The sequence below is a fragment of the Schistocerca gregaria genome, chromosome 1 (genome assembly GCF_023897955.1).
Source record: "Schistocerca gregaria isolate iqSchGreg1 chromosome 1, iqSchGreg1.2, whole genome shotgun sequence".
In the NCBI taxonomy this organism is placed as follows: Eukaryota; Metazoa; Arthropoda; class Insecta; order Orthoptera; family Acrididae; genus Schistocerca; species Schistocerca gregaria.
In genome coordinates this window covers 350,735,678-350,752,791 of record NC_064920.1, presented here as the reverse complement: position 1 = coordinate 350,752,791, position 17,114 = coordinate 350,735,678, and the positions used below count along the sequence as shown (strand labels likewise).

General features: G+C 37.1%; 1 protein-coding gene across 1 annotated transcript in view; it reads right to left on the bottom strand.

Annotated features, from left to right (window-relative positions):
* The window catches only part of LOC126345320 (probable cytosolic iron-sulfur protein assembly protein Ciao1), an 83,086-nt gene that overhangs the window by 43,246 nt on the left and 22,726 nt on the right, over nucleotides 1-17,114 (bottom strand). The gene's annotated exons all lie outside the window — the stretch shown is intronic.

Here is a 17,114-nt window from a genome sequence, read left to right as displayed (position 1 = left end):
AGTATCTTGAAAGGAGGGTATAAGATGAACATCAACAAAAGCAAAATAAGGGTAATGGAATGTAGTCAAATGAAGTCCAGTGATGCTGAGGGAATTAGATTAGGAAATGAGACGCTTAAATTAGTAAAGGGGTTTTGCTATTTGGGGAGGAAAATAACTGATGATGGTCGAAGTAGAGAGGTTATAAAATGTAGACTGGCAATGACAAGGAAAGCGTTTCTGAAGAAGAGAAATTTGCTAACATCGAGTAAAGTGTCAGGAAGTCATTTCTGAAAGTATTTGTATGGAGTGTAGCCATGTATGGAAGTGAAACATGGGTGATAAATAGTTTAGACAAGGGGGAATAGAAGCTTTCGAAATGTGGTGCTACAGAAGAATGCTGAAGATTATATGGGTAGATCACATAATTAATAAGGAGGTATTGAATAAAATTAGGGAGAAGAAGAGTTTGTGGCACAACTTGACTAGAAGAAGGGATCGGTTGGTAGGACATGTTCTGAGGCTTCAAGGGATCACCAATTTAGTACTGGAGGGCAGTGTGGAGGGTAAAAATCATAGAGGGAGACCAAGTGATGAATACACTAAGCAGATTCAGAAGGATGTAGGCTGCAGTGGGAGATGAAGAAGCTTGCACAGGATAGAGTAGCATGGAGAGCTGCATCAAACCAGTCTCAGGACTGAAGGTCGCAACAACAACAAGAGACTCAACACAGAGACAAAGAAGCATTCAAATGAGAAGTGTTTCAGATTCCCAAGGGAAAGCCTGGCAAGAGGGTAATCAAGAATGCACATCAACTTGGCACATGCTTTATACCAATAAACAAATACTGGGAGCCAGCACCGTATTCCACTTATAAAACAGTAAGCTCTCCACATTTACTTCGGGGGAAGAAAATAAGATTTACACTATCGTCAAAGAACATGCTCCCATAAATGAGGCTAACAGATCAGATCAACAGAGGGTAGAAGAATTTTGAGAAGATGTGGAGGAGACATTATACTAAATTCCAACCATCAATGTTACAACACTTCTTGGAGACTTCAACACTGAACTCACCGAGAAAATTCAGTAACATCACTGGGAACTATCCGGCCTGCAATAGGGCTAACTGGAATGTCAAATGACTAGTAGAAATTTGTAAGAGTTTTGATCTGATAACAAAATCAACAGCATTTAAAGAACTTCTAAAAAAAAGTAGGTGTCTGACCAATCTTGTAGTAACATTGAGACATGCAGAGAAGGAATTACAAAATCTCAAAACCCTCAGGTGTACAACTTAAGAGTATGACCATTTTCTTTCCAAAGTTAAAATCAGTATTCAACTAAGAGCCCATCAAACTAAAAACACTACCTGTATAGTAAAGTTTGATAGAGAGAAACTTAGAACTACCAAAGAGTTTAAGGTGAACTTGAATCAGAAGGACTACCAAGGATGGGAACACTTAAAAGATGCATTCATTGATAGTATCAAAGTAGCAGTTTGACTGGAGAAGAGGAGGAGACATTCATGCTGGCTGGCAGAAGAAGATACAGTATTTGAAAAGTTCTGGAAAATGTGGGTCGATTGCTTTTCTCAAAAAAAAGCTGAAAAATCTAAACAACTTCCAAGAAGAGAGGAAAAACAATCCAAAAACTATGAGAAATCTCAAGAGAAGATGTGAAAAGAAATACTTGACTGAAATAGAAGAGGACACCTGAAAGGACAATCCATGAGATCTCTGTAGAACATTCAAGACTAACTTAAGTAGATATGATGCTCCAAACCACAGCTTTAAGAACAAAGAAGAAAAGGGAGTACATGGAGACATGGAAAACCACCAGATCTTGGCTCTTGTTGAAGAGCTCCTGAACTGTGAAGCACCAACTGACACATTCAGCAATAATAAGAAAGGACTAAAGCCCGACTCAGACGCATCAACTGTAGAAGAGGTTATGAGCATCACACATACCTTGAGGAATAATAAAGTTTCTGGGGAAGATGGCATCAGCGCAGAAGTCTTGAAGTATGTGAATCAGAATATGATGATTTAACTGATACATATTATAAATAAAATTAATGAAGAACAGCAGCTTCCAGAAGAATGGAAACCAACATTAATACACCCTATACCCAAAAAAGAAGATAGGCTGGAGCCTGGGAACTACAGAGGAATTTTGCTAAGACAAGAGACCTGTAAGGTGTTCTCAAAATCATTTCTGTACAGAGTGGAAAAACAACTAAATACAAACTGGTGAGTGTTAGAGGCTTCAGAAAGGGAAGATTAGGCACAGAACAAATTTTGAATGTAAAACCGGTAATTGTATATCAAAAACAGAGGAGCAACAATTTCAAACTTGTACTCAATTTCACAAAAACTTATATTTCCACTGAACTGATGGATGATGTTCCAAATTTTAAAGGAGATAAGTTTGGAAAGAAAGTCCAGTGAATTGATTAAGCATACTTTAAGCAGCACAACACTCTAGGTGAAGTTGAGAGGAAATCTTGTAGAGGCCTTCCAGATTAAAACCAGAGTGAGACAGGGAGACGGATACTTCTTTTTGCTCCTTAACTATGTACTTGATAAAGTGATTAGGAGTGGTGACGAAAAATGAAAGGAGTGGGTGAAATGTGTCTGGGGTGCAAGAAAAAAGGAACCTGGGTAGACTGTCTTACATTTGCAAAAAATATTGTGATATTGTTGGAATCATTTACAGAGACAGTTAACCAAACCATGTAACTACAGAGATAAGTGACTAAAGAAGACCTACAGATCTCTGTTGAGAAGATACACCATAAAGCAAACATCAAGGCAGCTCCTAGGTTGATGACAATATGAGGAGGCAACATTCAGAAGCTATAGACAGCTAGAAACCTGAGACAGTAGATAGAAACAAGGGTGACAGAAATGGAAGAATGAATTAACATAATGAATTTAGCATACAAATTAACTGTGAACATCTACAATATGAAGAATATTTTTATCAATGTAAAACTGAGACATTACCGGATAGTGATCTGCCCTGAAGCATTATACACAGCAAAGTCTCTGAACCAAGTAATAACAGTAGTACTTAAGGATTCTCACGTGGATATTGGGTCCTTGAAGGACAGAAGATGGTCAGCTTCGAAGATGAGCAAACCAAGGACTCTATACCAAGGTGGAGAGAGTCTCGGACATCATTTGGAAAAAAAGAGCATGCTATTCAGAACATCTTTCCAATGGACTTGGGGAGGTTAATGCAGCAAATGATACACTTTCTGCTGAACAAGAGAACCAAAGCATGGTGCATGCAAGAGGTACAAGGGATTAGGAAGAAATGAGAATACAAGAGCCGGATATATACAACAGGATGATTTTTAAATAAAACATTCAAGCTTTCACATGTTTAGAGGACAGAACTAGACCCAGAACAAAATAACTCTGGGCAGAAGAGTAAAGAAGTTTGCGAAGTATAAGAATGACAGAGTACTGGACTATGACAAAGACCAAAAGAATTGAAGCTGACAAGAATTAACATGGTTCTCAGAGGGGTAAAATGAAAATAAGTTGTAAAAAATCTTCTTATGTTTTCCCTTCCCTTGAGAAAGGCAATCTGTATTTATTTTTTGAGAGAGTTTGATTCCACCAATTGAGAGAAGTGTGTGCAAATTTATTTAGTTGCCTTCGTACTGAACTACACAATTAATTTGATTTAGTTGACATTTAAAACAGATGGCATTATACACTCTAAAACAAAAAAGGCTACAAAAGAACTAAAGATTATCTGAATGAGATGGAAATCAGTACATGTGATGTACATGTACAGATAAATAAATGATTACAATTTCAGAAAAATTGGGTGATTTATTCAAGAGAAAGAGCTTCACAAATCGAGCAAGTTTTAGTATGTTGTTCCATCTCCGGCCTTTATGCAAGCAGTTATTCAGTTTGGCATTGACTGATAGATTTGTTGGATGAACTCCTGACGGATATGGTGCTAAGTTTTTTTTTTTTTTTTTTTTTTTTTTTTTTTTTTTTTTTTTTTTTTTTTTTTTTCAGTTGGGCACATTAGATCATCAAACTCCTGAGCTGGTTGGAGAGCCTTGCCCATAATGTTCCAAATATTCTCAATTGGGGAGAGATCCAGTGATCTTGCTGGCCAAAGTAGGATTTATCAAACATGAAGACAAGCAGTGGAAACTCTTGCCATTGCAAGCAGGAATTATCTTGCTGACATGTGAGCTTAGAGTGGCTTGCCATGAAGGACAACACTCTGGGGCATAAGGATGCTATGAATGACAACCAAAGGGATCCTGCTATGAAAAGAAATAGCATCCTACACTGTCACTCCTGGTTCTTAGGCCATGTGGTAAGCAAAATTCAGATTGGTATCCCACCACTGTCCAGGACATCTACAGACATGTCATTGCTTGTTGTAGGGGCTCAATTTCAAGCGGAACTCATCACTGAAGATAATCCATTTCAACCAATGAGATTCCAGGGCAAAGACGTGTCTAGAGACACCCCAGACAGCAGTGCATACCAAGCTGACTATCGCCCTCGTCCAGCCAGACAGCCAGGACTGATAGTCTGGAGTGTCATTTGATAGCAAGAAACCTTTAGTTATTATCTGGGACACCATTACAGCACAGCAGAATATTGGTGATATTTTACACCCGTTTTTGTTGCCCTTCATAGCAAATAATCCTAGACTTACATTTCTACAATATAATACCCTTCTACACACATTGAGAGTTTCCACTGCTAGTCTGCATCCTTGCCAAACCCTGAAACTTTCTAAAGTAATTCCTGTCTTCAAAAAAGGCGATAATAAATATAGGAATAGCTACAGGCCTATCTCAATCCCATCCTGCTTTTATAAAGCATTTGAAGAAATAATGAACAAAAAACTGATGGACTCCATTGAAAAAAAAAAGATTTACTAAGTTTAGCTCAACATAGGTTCAAAAGCAACCGATCTACTGAAAATGCAGTATATGATTGCATAAATACGCTATTAGATCTGTTAGATAGAAAACAACCCATAAAAGGCATATTTCTGGATTTGTCAAAGGCTTTTGACACAGTTGACCACAAAATATTGCTGGAAAAAATAGAACACTATGGTATCAGAGGAATTGCAAACAATTGGATTGCTACATTCCTAAGCAATTGGATCCAAAGGGTCAGCATGAAATACACTAATATAGACAAACCAACTCAATAACCGAAATCCTATCAAGTAATAAAACTGTAAAGCAAGGTGTACCACAGGGCTCAGTATTGGGACCCCCACTTTTCCTCCTGTATATTAATGACTCAAGCCTGAATGTAGATGCACACAAAACAATAATATTTCCTGATGACACAACTGTACTCCTCAAAGGGGAGAATACAGAGGCTGTGCAAAAAGCTGTGAACTTGGCCACTGAACAACTCAGCAGCTGGACTAAAATCAACAGATTAACTGTTGTTGTTGTTGTCTTCAGTCCTGAGACTGGTTTGATGCAGCTCTCCATGCTACTCTATCCTGTGCAAGCTGCTTCATCTCCCAGTACCTACTGCAACCTACATCCTTCTGAATCTGCTTAGTGTACTCATCTCTCGGTCTCCCTCTATGATTTTTCCCCTCCACGCTGCCCTCCAATGCTAAATTTGTGATCCCTTGATGCCTCAAAACATGTCCTACCAACCGATCCCTTCTTCTAGTCAAGTTGTGCCACAAACTTCTCTTCTCCCCAATCCTATTCAATACCTCCTCATTAGTTACGTGATCTATCCACCTTATCTTCAGTATTCTTCTGTAGCACCACATTTCGAAAGCTTCTATTCTCTTCTTTTCCAAACTAGTTATCATCCATGTTTCACTTCCATACATGGCTACACTCCAAACAATTACTTTCAGAAACGACTTCCTGATACATAAATCTATATTCGATGTTAACAAATTTCTCTTCTTCAGAAACGCTTTCCTTGCCATTGCCAGTCTACATTTTATATCCTCTCTACTTCGACCATCATCAGTTATTTTACTTCCTAAATAGCAAAACTCCTTTACTACTTTAAGTGTCTCATTTCCTAATCTAATTCCCTCAGCATCACCCGATTTAATTTGACTACATTCCATTATCCTCGTTTTGCTTTTGTTAATGTTCATCTTATATCCTCCTTTCAAGACACTGTCCATTCCGTTCAACTGCTCTTCCAAGTCCTTTGCCGTCTTTGACAGAATTACAATGTCATCGGCGAACCTCAAAGTTTTTACTTCGTCTCCATGAATTTTAATACCTACTCCAAATTTTTCTTTTGTTTCCTTTACTGCTTGCTCAATATAAAGATTGAATAACATCGGGGAGAGGTTACAACCCTGTCTCACTCCTTTCCCAACCACTGCTTCCCTTTCATGCCCCTCGACTCTTATTACTGCCATCTGGTTTCTGTACAAATTATAAATAGCCTTTCGCTCCCTGTATTTTACCCCTGCCATCTTTAGAATTTGAAAAAGAGTATTCCAGTCAACATTGTCAAAAGCTTTCTCTAAGTCTACAAATGCTAGAAACGTAGGTTTGCCTTTTCTTAATCTTTCTTCTAAGATAAGTCTTAAGGTCAGTATTGCCTCACGTGTTCCAACATTTCGACGGAATCCAAACTGATCCTCCCCGAGGTCCGCATCTACCAGTTTTTCCATTCGTCTGTAAAGAATTCGCGTTAGTATTTTGCAGCTGTGGCTTATTAAACTGATAGTTCGGTAATTTTCACATCTGTCAGCACCTGCTTTCTTTGGGATTGGAATTATTATATTCTTCTTGAAGTCTGAGGGTATTTCGCCTGTCTCATACATCTTGCTCACCAGCTGGTAGAGTTTTGTCATGACTGGCTCTCCCAAGGCCGTCAGTAGTTCTAATGGGATGTTGTCTACTCCGGGGGCCTTGTTTCGACTCAGGTCTTTCAGTGCTCTGTCAAACTCTTCACGCAGTATCGTATCTCCCATTTCGTCTTCATCTACATCCTCTTCTATTTCCATAATATTGTCCTCAAGTACATCGCCCTTGTATAAACCTTCTATATACTCCTTCCACCTTTCTGCCTTCCCTTCTTTGCTTAGAACTGGGCTGCCATCTGAGCTCTTGATATTCATACACGTGGTTCTCTTCTCTCCAAAGGTCTCTTTAATTTTCCTGTAGGCAGTATCTATCTTACCCCTAGTGAGATAATCTTCTACATCCTTACATTTGTCCTCTACTATCAACTATCAACACCAAAAAGACAGCTTCCATGAACTTTCACACAACACAAAATGCAAATTCCTCTCAGCCACTTGTCACTGTTAATAACCAGCCAATAGATACTGACACTGTTTTCAAATTCATGGGTCTGTGGGTTCAAGATAATCTGAAACGGAACACGCATATAGGAAAGGTAAATGCCAGAATTAGTACTGGCTGTTATGCACTGAGTGAACTGAAATTATGTGCTAGCCTGAAAACATTAACCAGCACATACTACACTTACATACAAGCCCACCTACAATATGATGTGATATTCTGGGGAAATTCTCCAACTGCCCTGAGCACATTCAGAATCCAGAAGAGAGCAATGAGGATTATTACTGGAAGCAAACCAGGAGACTCCTGCAAACCCATCTTCAGAAAGTTGGAAATCCTTACATTGCCTTGCCTATACATTCTCGAGACTTTAAAATTTTTCAGAAACCATGTAGTGCCAACTGACTCCAGAGTCGTAAAAAATAATGAAATACACAAACACAACACGAGGAAAATCTCAAATCTGCATGTTTTATGTAAAAACACTCAACTGTGTAAAAAGGGGGCATTCCACATGGCCTCCAACTGTTCAACAATCTTCCCACTAGTATCAAGTCCATCGAAGACAACATAAAATTCAATAAAGCCGTGAAGTCGTATTTGTTGAGTCATTGTTTTTACTCTATAAATGAATACTCAGAACAGTAATCTTGCTATTTGTGTTAAATTGAAAACATTGAGCAATATAATACTATATGTTACTATATAATACTATATGTTAACAATGTTAACTGATATTTTCCAACATTGTGTACCATCAGATCACATGGAATTAATAAATAAATACCTTGGCCAGCAAAATTGCCACATCTCCCCCCTATTGAAAACCTTTGGAGCATTGAGGGCAGGGCCCTCCAAACAGCTCAGGATTTTTACCATCTAACACACCAGTTGGAAAGAATTTGTCATGATATTCCTCATAAAGACATCCAACAACTCTTCCAATCAATGTCAAGACGAATAACTGCTCACACAAGTGTCAGAGGTAGACGAATGTGTTGCTGAATTCATAAAACTCATCCATATTTTCTGAAACTGTAATCATGTGTGTGTGTGTGTGTGTGTGTTTTTTTTTTTACACCAAAATCAGCTTTTTTAAATTTTTTGTTTGGTGACACTGTGTTTCAAGTGGATACTGAGTTGCATTTTAGTTGACTTTTTCTGTGTAGCTGCTAGTAACTGTTGTTAACTGGGGAAGGGTTGTTGGAATGTTACTATGTTTTGACTGTATGTCCATAGTAACTAGAAAAATGGAAGAAGTATTATACATTATTTCAGACTTACATGATTAAATGGGACAGTTAAATGTTGATTTGAAAGCAAAAATAGCACAAAACAATGTTGGTTCAAAATCTCAAGGTGATAGATTTGAACAAACTCTTGCCGAGACATATCCTCAAATAATTGTGAACTATATGCAAGATTAGATGCAAAGCATACTAAAACACCTGAACAAGCTAATCAATTAGAGAGAATTAACGAGAAGATAAATAAACAATTTAATAGATTAGAAGGACATATTGCTCACTCACATAAGTTAAAGACTGAAATAAATAAGAAAATATCAAAATTTTAATCCACTATATCACGTTTAGCAGGGAAATTACATTCTGAGATAGTTAAATAGAGAGAATTAGTAAGAAAAGAGGTAACTGAAAATTTAGAGATGCAAACAAAGATATAAAACAAATTAAGCATGTTACTGAACAACAATTTATAGAGGTTCATAAACAAATTTCAAACACAACTGTAAGACTTAACATATTAGAATAAAGTAAAGATTCCAATGAAGCAACAATCTTAGGTTCAACTTTCACTACTGGAGGAATGTGTTAGTGATTTCATAGAACAAGGAGTCTAAGGAAAGGTTGAGTCCTCTGCCTCTACACCTCATTCATCAGCTGATACAGAGAAAATGGAGTGGAATTTTAGACTCTGTGAAGAGTTATCAAGACCTAAGGAGAAGCATACAAGAAAAAAAAAAAAGCTTAATGAAAATGTGGGTGCCCAATAGTGTTACTAGAAGAACTTTTTCTGGAACATGGGACAAATTTCAGTTAAGAATTTCTTAAATTCAAACAAAACAGGAATGTACATTCTATATTTTAAACTCAGGGATGACACTAAAAAGATAGTTTTGTTTCTTGTTACTTAGAAGGGGATACTGCTGAGTGATGAAAACACACTTGATGAATTACCTTTTGGCAATGTTTCCAAGAAAAATTTAAAAAGAAATTATGGTTGATAAATAGTCAAGAGGCACCAGCAATGGAGTTTGTTGTTGTTGTTGTTGTTGTCCTCAATCCAAAGATGAGTTTGATGCAACTCTCCACACTAGTCTCTCCTGTGTGAGCTTATTGTATATATCTCTTGGCTTCTGTCTACAATTTTTACACCCCCCCCCCTGCCCTCCCCCCCCCCCTGCCCTCCCCCCCCCCCCCCCCCCCCCCACACACACACACACTCTTCCCTACAGTAATAAATAGGTGATTCACTTTTGTATAACAAAATGTCCTATCAACCCACTCCTTTTCTTTAGTCAACTGTGCCACAAATTTCTTTTCTTCTCGGTTATATTCAGAATATCCTAATCAGTTGTGTGATCTTCTCATCTAATGTTCAGCATTCTTCTGCACTGCCATATTTCACAAGCTTCTATTCTCTTCTTGCTTGCACTGCTTGTAATCCATATTTTAATTCTGTACAAGGCTACACTCCAGACAAATACCTCCAGAAAACATTCCCTAACACTTAAATATATATTAGATGTTAACAAATTCATTTTTTTTCAGAAATGTTTTCCTTATTACAGCCAGTCTGCATTTTATATCCTCTCTACTTTGACCATCATCAGTTATTTAGCTGTCCAAAAAGCATATCTACTACTATTAGGCCTCATTTCCTCAGCATCGCCTGATTTAATTTGACTACATTCAATTAGCACTGTTTTCTTTTTGTTGATTTTCATCTTATATCTTCCTCTCAAAACAGCTTCCATTCCACTCAACTGTTCTTCCAGGTCCCTTTGCTGTCTCTAATGAAGTTATGTCATCAGTAAACCTCAAAGTTTTTATTTCTTCTCCTTGAACTTTGATTTATTCTCCAAATTTTTCTTTGGTTTCCTTAACTCAATGTAGGGAGTAATAACATCAAGGATAGGCTATAATCCTGTCTCACTCCCTTCTCAATTATCGTTTCCCTTTCATGTCCTTCAGCTCTTGTAACTGCAGTCTGGTTACAGTAAACATTGTAAACAACCTTTCACTCACAATATTTTATCCCCACTACCTTCATAATTTTAAGGAGTGTATTCCAGTCAACACTGTCAGAACCTTTCTCTAAGTATACAAATGCTATAAACATAGGTTGTCTTTCTTCAATCTAACTTCTAAGATAATTTCGATGATGGAAAATCCAGGATGGAATGTAGCAATATTATGAACAGGATAGTCCCCATATAGTGGAGATCCTGAGTCACAGATAGGCACAACATAAAGACTGTCACACAATAAGCTTTTGGTCAATGATGCCTTTGTCAAAAGCAAATGCAACTCACACACACATACCACAGTCTCTGGCAGCTGAAACCATACTACCAGTCTGGCTTCAGCTGCCAGAGACTGGTCATGTGGGGGAGGGGACGGGGCGGGGCACACACTCGCAGGAGTGTGTTATCTAGTTTTGACTTGCTTCTATAACCTTGCATTTGTCCTCTATTCATTACTGTTAAGCCAGTTTGCACTTTCTGTCACACTCATTTTTTAGATATCTGCTTCTCTTTAGCTGCATTTTTCTGTTTTCTCCTTTCATGAATTATATTCAATATCTACTGCGACATCGTATTTTTACCTATATGATACTTACAAGACCGGTCGCGGTAACTTTGGAACCCACTGAGAAGTCTGATTTTGGGGCCTCCTACATTTTTCTACAATGTAATTTTGTTTATACTTTGTATGGTTTTTGTAATTAAGTACTAGCTTACCCATGACTTCACATAGGATTAGAACTCATTGGTACAAATATGTCTTAATTCAGTGCTTTTTATATGGAGGGTAATGTCTTAAGCTTGACTTGTATCAATACCAAATTCCAAAATGTCTCCATTTATTTTTATTATTTTTTTGAATGTAAAGACAATGGTGCAGCCGCCCTGGATAAATAGCAAGTTGGCTTTTCAGTGTTAAATGTAAGCATTTATGCATTAAAATACCAAAAAAATACACTAAAACAAGGAAAATGTGCACCAAAAATATGTTAATTTGCACTTAAAATGAAAAAATCTGTACCTAAAACCAACACAAAATAGAACTCAAAAAACAAGAATCTAAATTTACTAAGTTTTTCTAATATTACAGTAATACTAAAACAACTCTGAATTGATTTTAGTTGTGTCTGTTCTTGCAAATTAAGAAATATTTTTACAGATCTTTTACACAGGCCTTCTTTACATCTGTCATAATAGTTTTCACATTCAGAAAATCCCCTATGTATCACATTATATTATGAAGCAGAACTTCACTGCTGCAATGTCGCTAGCAAAATAATCTTCAAAAAGTATGTCTGGAGTCATAATGCCTGATATAATATTTTTCTTTGACTCACAACTTTAACAGCAAACACACACAAGCTAATTTTGTAATATTTTAAAAAATTCACTTGCAATATAGGACTTAACAACTTTGGAATGATATAGAAATTTATCGAGTTAACTTACAGAATTGGTAGATAGCAAACAACCTCAAGTTTAATTCACATAGTGCATGACTACCCCCTTCCATCAGGAGTGCCAGTGTAGTGCATAGTTAAAATGACTACTTTCACCTGCGCAGAGTGTGCTTGCTGTGTCTTCTGATTTCATAAAACACACTCTGCAACAACTTTCCAGTGTAAATTTTACACTGAATATGCTAAAGAACCTCCAAGCAGGCCTAAAATATACTCTTGGCACAAGAACTTTGTCAATACAGGTTGTTCACTCCAACATGTATGTCCCTTTCTTCTTAATGGAGAAGACTGTTACTGGTATTGTGTATCTGGATACCTTGAAAATTTTTGAATTCCACATATCAGTGAAGATGACAGACATGGAATTTTTTAGTGCCAGCACTACCTCTTTTCCTTATGGAAGTTCGAGGTTTCCTGGATAATCGCTTCCCATGTCGGTGGATTGGCTGTGAAGGGCCAATCACATGGTCACCTTGCACCAAAGATTTGACACCACTGGATTTCTTTCACTGACGTTTCACTAAAAACTGTTTGTACCTTCCACTCCTACGAAACAACTTAGCAAACTTGAAAAATTAAATTTACACTGTTGTTGCAGAAGTTACATCAGATTTGCTGCAGTGAGTGTGGGAAGAAATTGATTTCTGGTGGGATGTTTGCCACATCACAAATGGTAGTCACATCAAATCAATATGACACTTGATACTTTTTAAGTATAATTTGAGGTTGCTTGCCACAAAATGACATCTGCTGATTCTGTAAGTTATCTCACTAAATTCCTATATCGCTTCAAAGTTGAAAATGCCTTTTTGATCCATTCAGTTGTCCTATGAACTGAGGAAACTACATTTAACTACAGACACTACAACAGCTTTAATGATTGTGCATTTCACTGTAATGTTTATTTTTGAAGAAACAAAAAGTGGCTGATTCAGGAATAGGTTTCCTGATTGTGTGGCAGGTTGACCCGTTTTTACAACCAAAACACGTCACCAGTGAGATCTACCATAGAAATAAACTCAATTTATTTATGCATTCTTAATTTGTTTTCATCAGCTTTTATCACTGTTGACCACACATTAGTGAAAGTTCACAATGGTTCTGAGTGAAGCTGAACAGATCAGGTAGTAATAACTTTTACATGCACTGCTATTACCACACAAAATTAGGCATATAGTTTCACAGATCCCATCTAACCAGGGATAAAATGGGAAAGAGTCTACTAAATTGTACAAACATAATTTTAAAAATTACTCACTTAAATCTTCATGTTCTTGCTTTTAGAGCTATGAAGACCTTCATCCACTCCCCAAGTTGATTGAATCTATGATCTGTCTTTCCATTGCTATTATGGCAAGACCTCTGAGCTATTCATTAATCATCGAAGAGCTCAGACAGTTTTTTATGGTCTTTAACTTGGAAAAGCTATGTTCTGCAGAGGCTACAGACACTGGCATGACCGAGCGAGGTGGCGCAGTGGTTAGCACACTGGACTCGCATTCGGGAGGACGACGGTTCAATCCCGTCTCCGGCCATCCTGATTTAGGTTTTCGGTGATTTCCCTAGATCGTTTCAGGCAAATGCTGGGATGGTTCCTTTGAAAGGGCACGGCCGATTTCCTTCCCAATCCTTCCCTACACCAAGCTTGTGCTCCGTCTCTAATGACCTCGTTGTCGATGGGACGTTAAACACTAACCACCACCACCACCAGACACTGGCATGCACAAAAATATTCTCATAGCATTTGGGAAAATGTTTTGCAAACCTTTTTCAAAGATGTACTGAAGTACTTATAAACATGTGTTGGTAGTCTGTGGAAGCATAGGGCAAGAGTTCCAAGCCATATAGAAGATCCAAATTTATGTCTCCTGAATGCATTTTAGGGTCTCTCAAAGCATCCACAAGGTTAGTGTGTCCTCTGTTGAGATGATATTTCATTATTGCCAAATTCGTTATGTAACAAATAACACTAAACATGTCACAGCGGTTACTGGGCAGTTAAAGCCTTTCCTTCAAAGACATAATAATGGCGTTTACTATAACATAGAAGAGATTTACTCTTAAGCAGTTCTCTTCCCCTCAGATAGGTTCATCTTTACTTTTGTATTAAAACTGCCTTTTTAGCAGTTGTAGATCTGGATTCTGTTAACTCAGTAACAATTCTTAAAGCTGCTACAAATTCATCTACTTTTTTGCTAGCCTTTTCAGAATTTTGGCTCTATACTCTTCAATAACACAAATAGGGCTCTTTACTCAAATGTGCCCTGCCCACAGATTAGCAGTCTAAATTCCAAACCACATTCCAGTCTCAAGGGTTGAGGACTGTTACCATGTGCTACGTGTCGATCTTGGCTGACATGATGCAGTTCTAGCAGTGCAGACAAAGACACATACTGGTTGGCGACATCAAACATTTCTGGTATTTCCAAGTTCCATACAAGTTGGCAGCTGACTGGGGAGAAATGGAAATCTGTAATGTCATCAGTTCACTTGAAGAGCGACTGCTGTGGTATTCATCTGTGTTCCCTGGTTTAAAGAAAAGTAGAATCAACAATAAAGGTGCTTTAGACAGCACAGTGAGATGAATGTGAATTCTAAAGCTCAAGATTTTTTTTTCTTTTAGCAAGAAACCAGACTGTTCGCTAAGTAATGACAAATTTTTGACAGGGATCACCGTGCCGGCTCTCAAGTTATGGCCCCCTTCATTTCTGAAAGCTACCCATTCATCACTACTGTATTCCTTTCCCATGTTTCAGTCAACCATTGTCTAATGCTCAGCAACTTCTAGTACTTTCAACTAATCCATATCCCACCTCCTCAGTTACCTACTTTTTTTGCAATCCCTTCAGTTTTTATCTACAGTTCATAACCAACAAACTATGGTCAGAATCCCCATTTGTCCCTGGACATATCTTACAGTTTAAAATCTCATTCAAAATCTAAGTCTTGTCATTACATAATAACACTGAAACACTTCAGTCTCCCCAGGTCTCTTCAATTTATACAACCTCATTTCATGATTCTTAAACTTAAAGAGTTCACACTGTTTAACTTACGCTAAGTTCCAGTTAGTATCTAATGCTGGTCACTCGTTCATCCTTTCTCTGAGTCCATATTCTCCAACATATTTCCTTTCCTACCTTTTCCTACTATTGAATTTCAGTTCTCCATCACAACTAAATTTTCCTCTCCCTTAACTACCTGAACAATTTCTTCCAGTTCCTAAGCCTTGGGATGACCATTGTAAGTTTTTAATATGTACTTAAAACCAATTTAGAAGAAAAAGAAATAACAATAAAACTTAGCAAGTTGCTATTTGGAAGACAAAGTTGAAATTTTTAGGACATATTATAGGAATTAATGGGATATAAACTGATCCAGAAATAATACAAGCTATAAAAGATTATTCTGAGTCAAAGAATGTGGGACAATGAGATCATTTTTAGGTTTCACTGGGTTCTGCTTATAAAGGAATAGGTCATGAATGATTCACAGTCATTAAATCTGTTAGAACAAAAGCCTATATGGGTATGGGATGATGGCATATCTGAAGTTTTTAGTAACATTATCAAGCATTATCCAAAAATGAATGAAGCATTTAAATTGCCACAGATGTGTGAGAACATGGTGCATAGTGTGCGTTGTTCCTAGGAGAATGGGACTCAGAGAAAGATGAACATCAAACCACAGCTTTTGCCACTTGAAGTCTCAGTTAGCAAAAGCTGAATTACTCAGTGACTGGAAAAGAACATCTATCTTTTGTCTGGAGTCTACAAAAATTTCCAACTGTTGGAAATTAATTACATTTAAGATTCACTTAATGTAGTTCCTGATGCACTTTCACAATTACCATGAGGTAAAGATAATGAATGTAGAAGTGATGGCTCTTGAGCCATACATAAAAATCAATTTTATGTCAATAAGTTACTGTAAAAACAAAATAACCTTGTTAGTTCAAAAGATAAGATTAATATTTTGGTCCTACTGTCACAATTTGGAAAGAAGGAACACTGTGCCAGAGAGACGAATTTAAGTGGTTGCCATGAGAGGAAACTCTGTTTTGGAGTGCAGATGAAAGTTTAAACCATTAGACAGTACATACTTCTAAAATAGTGGTCTATTATGTCATGTGATACTTATGCAAAGGCTACAGACAGTTCAGAATATTTACATGTGTTATACATATAATTAAGTTCTACTTTTTTAGAGATTTGCGTCAAAAGTAAAAGTAATTTTACATACATGGGGTTTATATCAGAGGGGCAAAAAAAAAAAAAAAAAAAAAAAGAAAAGAACACTTCAAATTACAAGACGTATCCAATAATACAAATGTCATTGAATGATTTGACAGTGGCTGATTTATTTGCACCTTCACCAAAAGGTATAGGTGCTGTGGCTTATATTTTTTGCAGCAATTGAGAGTTGGTCAAAATATATCAGATTGTTTAACAGATGTTGGGAAACATATAAGAGTACTAGCGGATATCATACACAGTTTATAACAGTAACTTTAAGTAATTTTTAGCTTGGGAATGGGTACATCATAATACAGTTTCTACATAATACCCACAACATAATCCATCTGGAAGAATAATGAATGAAACTGCACGTCTTTGTCGTACATATTGTTTGAGGGCAACATACTACCTGGGCACATCTGATATATGAATTCAGAGTAATTTTATATGAATTATCTCATTTATCTATTGGACTTTTGCCGGTGGAGGTACTAAACAGAAAGTTTATTGGAAACTCTTGTTAAAGTTATTTGATTGGCAAGGAAGTATAATTCTACAAAAGAATAATACTCATGAATGTGAGGAAGATGAATTAAATAAAATGATCCAAAATAGACTGCAACACCTAATTTTGAGTTTATAGTAGTCCCACTGAATGACAACGAGAAATTATTATATTATGCAGATACGGCTAAAACGTTTGTAACTTAAAATGAGATCCTAAGGGGAGAGGTTCATTTTGGGAGAAAAGAGACCAAACAGCGAGGTCATCAGTCTCATCGGATTAGGGAAGGATGGGAAAGGAAGTCAGCCATGCCATGTCTTAGGTTAGTTAGGTTAGGTTAGTGTTTAACGTCCC